We start from the raw sequence: 9,748 nt of genomic DNA, 5'->3' as shown, positions 1-9,748 counted from the left end.
TTTAGAACCAATGAGAAGTGGGAGGCCCTAGTGTTCTACGCAGCGTGTGAATACTGGGTATAAATGCTGCCCACCAGTGAAGGTTTATGATCCAAATCTATGAGGCAGGCGCTCTGTATGTGGAAGAGGTATAATGCTACTTTGGCAGGCTGTACATCCTGATCTCGGATAACATATGTCAGAGCCACAGTTATGAATAAATAAATGTTCACTTCTATGACGTTGAGTAGTCCCACTGAATTAGTGTAAAAATGCATGTAAATTAATGTTTGAAAAGCAGTGTCTTAAATGCATATATTCCCGTACAGCTCTAAGCTCTGTCTCGAAGCTGTGACAGCGGATCACAATTCCTCCTGTCGTGGGGTGGAGTTTTACAGCTGCTGTTTTGTGGGAGGAATGCATGATGGTCATAAATAGAGAGCAGAAAGGGGCTAAGGGCTTATAATACCACGGCCATCGTTCTGCTCTGATGCAGATACTGCTTCTATCTCTCAGCAGCAGATACAATATCGAATTTTTATTACATACTATTGTTAATTTTTTTCTCCCTTCCAGAGGTTGTTTTCTCTCTGTTGCACAGTTCAAATATTTGCACTGTGGTACTTTAAGGAAGATCTCTGAGATGATATGGTAAAAAAAAATTATTTTTTTTAAACAACATTAATGGGATCCTACCATGGATCCTATTACCTCCTAAGGGGAGGTAAGCCCTTCAGTCAGAACAATTGAAAAGCAGTAGCCTCCAATAAGGCTACCAATCCCTAGAGGTAAAGGGTATACAAAGCTAAAAAATGGCATTGATGGTGTAGTAACATGCACTTACATTCAAAGATTGTTTCACTTTCCACAAAAGCAGGGCCACACTGCTGTTTTTAATAACTTAAGTTTCAACTTACTTATTTAACTCCATCCTCCTGAGGCGGTGCATCAGGAATGAATTCAGAGAAGTGTTTGAGTTGCACAGTTTTCTTCAGGGCATATTATATCATCCTGCAATTAATTATTTTTTCATAATAAATACTTTATTTGAGAAGCAGAGTAATCCTTTGAATGTGACATAAAATTTGAAAATTGAATGTACTGTAACAGTCTTTTAACATAAAATCTTATGTATGGGGTTGTCTAACTCTGCTTAAAGGAGAAGATGGGACTGGAATAGGTGGAATGGAGAGAGACTTCTTTTGCCTGGAATGTCACTCTTAGGATTTGTGGCACCTGCTACTGTGAGTAAATGCTGTGTAGTGATGCTCTGTCATCAATAAACAGTGTACAGGTGGCCTTGGGAAGTATGCAGGAAGAAGGTGGTGCTTGATGTCTTCTCTGTAGTGCTGCAGAGGTACTTCTCTCTGGATATAGAAGCTCTACAAGTCACTCAGGCCACTTTCTCAAGGACAGGAAAACACCTAGGGGATAGGCACTTATGGAGACTTCTCAATGGCACTGAAGTGGTTTTAAGTGCTGAGTTCCCATTGACTTTTAGACTCTAGCTTCTAAAGTCAGCGAGACTGCCATCTGCAACCTCGGTTTCCAACTCAATCTCTGATTACATTGACCACGTTGACTGTTATTAGTACAAAGTGGATCAGCTGTGACAAGGGCACTTGAGAGGGAGATGCTTGGTAGTTGTGTCTTCTCATTGCTGTGAAACTACTCAGCTATGGACTTGAACTGGGTATCTGCCCCAAGTGAGTTTCCTAAACACTGGGCTCACTTGGGACTGGGAAAGAAGATCTCTTAGAATCCCAGTCTGGATATGTGATCCCTTCCAGATGACTTTGATAGATTTTTTTAAACTATTTTTTTTCTCTGAAAAAAATGTGAGTTTAGTTAGAAAATTTCCCACAACCTCTGTCCCAAGCCAATCCACAGTAAAACTCTCTGTACATAATGTATAACTTAAGGTAAACAGCAGTCAGGTTGATGCTTTTAACTTCTCTTTTAGCTGTGCACTTGGAAAGGGAAGTGTACTGTATTTCCTCAATATTTGATATATTTTTTTTTCTAAGGCAAGAGCCTTTTGCTCAACTTGAAACAAATTTCTTTTGGAACATACAAAGCCTATTCCTGTACTACATTTCAGCACTGCTGACTGTCATTTTGTTTTGATTTTTATAATGTGTATCAGAGCAAAAGAGCTTTTCTTCATTTTCCCTCTGTTTCTAAAGTGTTAGAACTTAGGTGCTTTTTGTTTCAAAAGAAAAAAGAAATTGTTTCTCTAGGAAATCTTTAAAATACTATGGAGTTTTAAGAATAAGAGCGCTTATAATCCAGTGTTTGTTTATTTTAAATCTTATGATTTGACTTGTTAATTTCGATTAATTTTGATGTCTAAGGATGACTTTTTTTATGCATTCGGTTATTGTTTTGTGTTCTTTTTTTCTTCTGGATGTATACAACAAGTAACAGTGACCTGTTTTTCCTAACTCTGAAATGAAGTAGTTGGTCGTTGTCAGTTGGTGTCAGTCAGCTGACAGGTGTCAGTCATGTCGTGAAAGGATTGAGGCATTTGCACTGTCTTGATGATTGCAACTGTGTGACTAGTCCTCTCCCAGGCTGATTCCAAACTAACAAGCTGAAGATTAACTTGTTGCACAAGAAAGTTATTAAGCAAGATTTCAAAAATGTGAGTTGTTTTTTCTTTTCTTCTGTGAATCTTATTTCCGGGCTATTCAATAGCAATGCTGTATTCAATACCACATGCTGGAGTTTTCTTCCAGAGGCTTCTTCAAGTCATGCTCTTCAGGTCGCCTTCTTTGGGAAGAGTGCAAGGAAGTTTGTCATTCCAACTGTTACATGTGCGGTAAATTTTTAAGCCTCAGTGGGTGTCTGTTTGTGGACTAGTCAGTGGGCTGATTGAATACATATTGAAAAATGACTTCAATAAAAATGGAAAAAAATGTATTTAATCTCCCATGTTTATTTGTAGTCTATACCATTACGTTATTCAGATATATGACCTGACTTACAGCCTGTTTATGCCACAATATGCTCCAGCCTCACCAATATAAGTATCATAAACCATCAGTTTATTTCCAGTTCCTGCTCCCACCTGAGTAGCAGAGGGAGTAGGACAGCAGCCTTTGCTGGACTTCTTACCATTTTGGCTACTATTTACCATTGGGAAGATGTAAGGAATGCTGAAGGCTATTTTTTCCCCCTCTTCTATTATATACTGTCACTGAATGGTCTGATTAACAGAGAGTGGAAAGCAATGTATATCAGCTGTGAAGGTGAAATGAATCAGTGTATATTTCTCTTCAAGTGTGGAGTAGTCTTTCCAGTCTTGAAATTTTGTTGGGACAACCTGGATTTAAATATGGAGAACCTTGAGTCTTTGGGTCATAAATATTTCCAGACCAGTGTTTGCCAGCGTCTCCTTCATCATCCGACAGGAAAGGTAGTAGGAGTTCTCTAAAATAAAATAATAATAATAAAAAATTACCATCCACAATTTTTAGTTGTGGATGTGTAGAAACTGGTCTGTTTTTTTTCAGAAGGCTTAACATTAGCTAGGCCGCTATGGGACACTTTCTCCTCTTTGGAGTGCCATGTGATCCTGTTGCTTGTTTTCAGAAGAGGCCGCTGCTTTGAAGCACTGAGGGGCCAGGGTGGTAGAAAGGGAGAAATGAGTTATGAAAAGAAACCTCATTGTAAGGCCTGGCAGCAAGGGTATTTTTCTCAGCTGTGTGGAAGAGACCTGTCAAATCAGAAAGGAGAGTATGCTTTGCTCTATGAGGAAAAGGCTCAGAACTTAGACTGTAATAACTCCCAACTCTCGAAAGGGGTTCTAAATTTTCATTAAGATTTGTGGTACAAAAAGAACAATTTGTTATTTCTTGGGGAGCAATATAAGGAGACCTTCCAATTGAGCTTGTTGAAATGAATAGTTTACTTTTAGGAAGATAGCTGAGCACAACAGTATCATAAAAATGAGAATTGTTACTTTCTTCTTTGAATGTCTCTGTTCATTTGCAAGAACTCTGTGTTCTTGCAAATGCAAGATTAATTTTACATTTTGCAGTGCTGTACAGTGCTGTTCCCTTTGCTTCTTTAATATGGACTTTCTAATGATTTTAAAGATGCCCCCAAATTTCTGCTCTGGTTTAAACAAAATCTTGTGCACTATGGGTGTGGAAATAAAAGAAAAAAGAAAAGAAATTACTTTTCATTTTTGGAAGTTTCAGAACTGATTTTCAAAGATGAGAGTGGTGACTTTAAGTAAAACACAGCAAAGAGCTTAAGTCTAAGCAATTATAGATGTACTGTAGCATCAGTGTTATGTTTAAGACACTGGAGATGCTGTTTAGTCAGATGTTTCATCCAAATCTTATTTGGACTCTGATTATGGAGCATTTTATGATCACTTAACAGGCAGCTATGTCTGGCAGAAGAGGTAAATAAGAGTCCTCCTCTCAAATCCTACCCCTACTATAGAGGTGACCTGCTTACTGGTCAGGTTCTGGAGATCTGTAAATCTGAGTTGTTCTGGTCAGAGAGCAGGAACAAATTCTTAGGTCAAGGATAATCTTCTGAGAAGAAGAACCCTTTACTAAGTTCTCTTCTATTGGTTTCCTTGTGAGTGTGAGAGTGTGTGTGTATGTGCTAATCAGGTGCTAATGAGAGATTAAAATGTATTGAAATACCAGGGTCTGCTCTATAAAAACATCATTTTTAAATGGGTTCATTTTGGGGGGAGATCTGAGGGAGTGTGAATGACAAAACAGGATGTATGCTGGTTAACTTCTGGATGTGGTGCTTTTTAGCTGTTTGGAATTTCTTTAAGACATATATATTGCTGCTTTGAGAGGCGGGGGGAAGCAAAGCCTCCCAGGAGGTTTAGAGTAAGAACTTGATCTTCCAGGCTTATTGTTTTATTTGCTCAAGAAAGTACATTTTTAAAAATGTTTGTTGAAGAAATATTCCTTGCCTTTGTGAGAATTTATGTATATTTGTCAGTTTTGAATTTATTGACATATGTGTAGTGCTGTATTTCCGTGCTGAAGCATGACCGAATTTTTAAGCATTAAAGCTTTTTTTTTAGGATAAAGATTTTTTTTTCAGTAGCTTTCTGGAATCTTTGTCCTTTATACATAAAAGGTAAGCAATTATCAAAGAGTGTGTTTCAAAAATGTGCTTTTAATTTAACTATAGCCTGGCATTGCTTATGTTATCAAAGCAGACAAGGAAATAATCATCAATGCCTTAGCTGGGATGTGAGTTAACATTTGCACCAGCCATAGATTTTTCAATTAGCACTGCCTTAGAAAACTCGGTCCCCCAGCTTTTGTCAGTGTGCTGTAGGAGAAGAAGAGCAAATAGATTGGAAATGCTCTGCGGTTCGGGCTCCTGGGAAAATGTAACAGGTGTTACAGCTCAGCTGGGTAGGAGCTTTATGAAAAAGACCCACTCAGACTTTACCCATAGAATTCCCTTCCCTAGCCAGAGCTTCAAGTAGGAAGAAACTAATGACTTCATTACCATCTCAATTCTGGGAAATGCTTGGTCCAGACCTGAATCATTAAAGGAAAGGTATAGCACTCTGTGTGACCTTACAAGATCAAAATGTTATTTAGAGCAATTCCATTAGTCAAGGCTATAAACCTGAAAGAACACACCCTTTTGCGTTGGCTTTTAGGCCATAAAATGTGTGTGTATGTCATGGGGAGGGGGGCGGGAGGTAGACAGGAGGAAAGAAAAAACATATTCTGCACTCATTGTGCAGCACAATTTCCTCTGCTTGCTTTGAAAAGCCTCCACTTCCAGCACTTCTTCCCTTCACCCCGTGTTGTGACATGTTTAATGGCTCTTGTCGTTCTCACCCTTCTAGGGGCTTCTAATTGGGGATGATACTGAAGCCAAGAATGATGTCAAAATTTCAAGCCATACGAAATGAAACACATTTCTTTAAAGCTGTGGTAATCAAGCTCAACTTGTTGTTATTTGCATCTTTTGCTGTCTTTAAGCATAATGTATAAGAGATGTACAAGGTCATTATCCTTTTGTCCTTTACCGCTTTTGTGATCTTAAGGAGAAGAGATCTTGCTCAGTGAAAGTAAGTTTTTACTAGCGCTCTGGAACATCTTTGCATAATCATAACCCTGGATTTGCAACACCCATCTTGACAATCTTACTAGGATAGGACAAAAAGTGTAGCTTTTGGATTATTTGAATGGACTTGTTCAATAAGGATTTTCTAAATGAGCTGCTATAAAATCTTTTTTTTGAGTACTGCACAAATATAACTTCACAAGCAATGATGCTATAAGCCAACACAGCCAGCACAGAAATAGTTATACCTGCTTCATGAAGTGATTTGCTAATGGAGGAGGGAAGCATGATGCAGAAACAAGTTAAAGACTCAAGGCTTCTATGGTATTTGTATTGCCTGGTGTTGCTGTGCATAGGGAAACATCTCTTAAAACTCACCTATGATGTGAGGCAGTGTTAGTCTGGTACTAATGGGCACATAAAGAATGGCTATAAATGGGTCTGTATGGGTATCTCTCTTTAGAAGTATCTGTGTTTGTATCTCTTGGCAGTATCAGCGAGAGCCTTTGAAAGACCAGTCTTCACTGGTCGTAGCAGAGCAGTTCATTGATGCTGGTTATCTCCTAGCTTAGCTGCATTGCCTTGAGGCTGTTGCAGTGGTTGCCATACCGTGACTTGTTCCTCTGAGTCTTCCTGCCATGTAGCTGTCACTTTCTACAGTGATTTTTCACAGCCCGCTACCCCACTTGTTTTAATCCCCCCCTTTTTTTTTTCTTGAATGAGGTATGTACTTTGAGGTATGTACAATTTCTGAGGTGAAGTCTCACCAATTTTCTATCAACATAGCCTAGAATTTGATTTTCTTTCTGCTGCCATGCATTGACTGTGTTGATGTTGGCTGAATGTTGACATCCAGCAATCGCCTGTTTCCTTTAGGTGCTCTTCCCTGATGCTTTCTAGTGACAAGTCTTTAGTCTCTGTAATAATGCCATCAGCCCTTTGCATTTCAATATTGAATTTCACTCTTCTGATGCTGTTTAGTCCCCAAAGGTTCCCGAAAAGTCCACCCCAAGGAGTAGGGAGCACATACAGCAAGCACCTCTCATCTCTCAGAAGTTGTACGTGGTACTTGGGTGGTCTCAAGAATGTGTGTTCTTTAGGCCATAACATCAAGATTGCTATACTGGTGCGCACTGGATGCTAATTAATGACAGTTTTGATATAAGGAAATGGGTCCTTGAGCCAGAATCATCTAGAGCAGGTCTGTGCAATACAGAATTACATCAGGTAGCCTGGGTAAAGGAAGAGCTCTAGGTGTTTGAAGGACATTATTTTCTGAGCTCTTACCTGCCACGGCACTGCATTATGACAACCATAGACTTAGTGTTTATATCTTTTAATTTGGCTTTGTTTACAAGTCCTACCATCATGTAAGTGTTACTGCTTGTTTCATTATTTGGGCTGCTGTAATGTGTTGAGTCCTGGGTAAAGGACAAGAGGGCAGACAAGTTGACATTTATCATTGCCCTTAAATATGTGGATGTGATTGTTTTCTGTGCAGAAGTGCTCAGTTTTGGTGGCTTGTGTGCTTTCCAAAGCTCTCCGACAGCCAGTGAAAGCAAGCATTTTTTTTGTCATTTAAAAAATGAGTAAAATAATTAACAACAACTGCCCCCCCACCAAAACTCTTCTGAATGTATGTGAAGTTAATCTGTTCTATGTATAAAGCAGATGGGTTATTGTGCACAAGTGCTGAGGCGTCTGTGTGCTGCTGTTTGCAATCCAGATCAAATATACTCTCACTTAGTTAAAAACCCAGAAGTACCCTTAGAAAATTCAAACTTGCTAAGGTTTGCCATTTTGAGCACTTATGAAACAAAATGTTCAAGATGGAAGAGAATTAGAAAATTGCAAAGTACCCATTAAGAAGGAAATACTGGTAGAGCTTTAATTATGGGATATCTATTGGCACTTCTGTGCTATTTTGCACATTGCAGGAGCTTTTATCCAGGCACCTGGGAGGAGAATTCCATCGTGAATTACTTAACCCTTTCAGTACCTCTAAGTTGCAGCTAATATTGTTGCAGATAACAGTTCTTTGGGTAGTTCAAGCCCAGAATCCATCCTTTGGGTAATTTGAAGTAAACTAGTACTCAGCACTTATACAACTTCTGGGAAATTATTTCCTCTAGAACATGTTCGTATATTTTGAATATATCTATCTTTAGTGGCTTTCTGTGGTCACAGCATCTGCAAAATTGACTCATACAGGTGAAGGTAAAATTCTAGTTTCTGTAGTGTTGGTCTGATTTTGGCAATAAGTACAGCCCTAGTATGAGAAGAGAAGACAGCTGACACCATTAGTTTTCAGATAGTTGAGGGTGGCTTAAAATAGTCTTCGGTAATTGAGCTCTATTCTAGCAAGTGAATTCCTTGGTAAGAACATTGTCAGTGTTGCATCTCTTATTTAAGCAGCATGATATGATATCTCAGGGATGAGACTGAGATGTTCACACACTTTACCTTCATTCTATAAACTTTGACTGCCTTGTGGATTCTATTCCCTCAGCCCTGTATGGCATTTGGGGGTTGCATCCTTACCTCTCCTTGCAAGGCTTTGACTGAACTGCAGGTATCCAGACACTGCTCGGTGACCAGTGTGTTTTGTAGAGAAGCAATCAACAAGAGAGCTGCTCATTCAGTGCCCCTTCTGTATTTGATTATTCCTATTGAAACAACTCCTTTTCTGGTATAGATAAATGTGTCACTAATTCTCTTGCCACATTCCTTTGCAGCTCATGAGTTCCTCTTCAAGCAGTTTATCACAAATTAAGTGAAAGCTACTTCGTTTGTTCCAGTCTGTTGTTCTAGGTGTTGGTTGTTCAAAATATTGGCACGGTGGGTCTTGGGCCATAGCACTGCTTAGTTTAGTAAGAGGGAGATATATTGCTTTAAGGGATTGGTTTTGCATTCAGGTTTTGCAATACTTAAAACACCTTCATGCTGTTAGCTTGAAGTCAAAACCTGTAGAAATTCTACAGGGAGTTACTGTTCTGCTGCTTTTCATTTGTAAAAAAGATGACAATAGCCTTTTTTAACAGCATATGGCGGCATGGACAAACTATATGGTAAAAACTCACTCAGGTTGGGTGAGTCTAAGTATTGACATTGTTTTTCAAACAGGAGAAATTTATGTGGCAGAGTGTTTAAAATCATTAAAGTAACCATTTTCCTTTCACCTGATAATGTGTGCAGTTTGTGTTTCCTGACACCAGAACTTCATTGTATTTAATAAGCAACTTCCTATTGCATTAGCAAATTTCCATCTGGTGGGAAAGATACCTGATTCTATTACTATATTTGTCTTCATGGCTATGATGCAAAACATAATTTGCTTATAGCTTCGTAAATATGGCTAATGCAATGATATGCACATTGTATTACCCACAAAGAGGTTTTGCTTTGAGCAGGGTACTTCTGAATTTATGAATGAACAGGGATCATAGAGAAGGGAGACAGCTGCTTCCTTGGTCAACCTGGAGATGTCCCAAAACTTGGCCAAGGTTTTATAAGGAAAAATTTAATTTATTACAGAATTGCAACAAAGTATAAGAAGTAGAAATCAGTTGCAACATAAAAACCTGGTATAAGGCCTTAGAAAAGGCTGTGGAAGAACTACGAAGAGAGTTTTTGTCAACTGCAGATAAAGATGTGAAACCAAGAGTTCAGAGCTGCCAAGGTTTGTAGCTAAATCCTTTAT

The sequence above is a fragment of the Nothoprocta perdicaria genome, unplaced genomic scaffold (assembly GCF_003342845.1).
Source record: "Nothoprocta perdicaria isolate Ctin4 unplaced genomic scaffold, notPer1 scaffold_47, whole genome shotgun sequence".
NCBI lineage: Eukaryota > Metazoa > Chordata > Aves > Tinamiformes > Tinamidae > Nothoprocta > Nothoprocta perdicaria.
The sequence above is the reverse complement of the archived record's forward strand: the minus strand, read 5'-3'. Positions refer to the sequence as shown.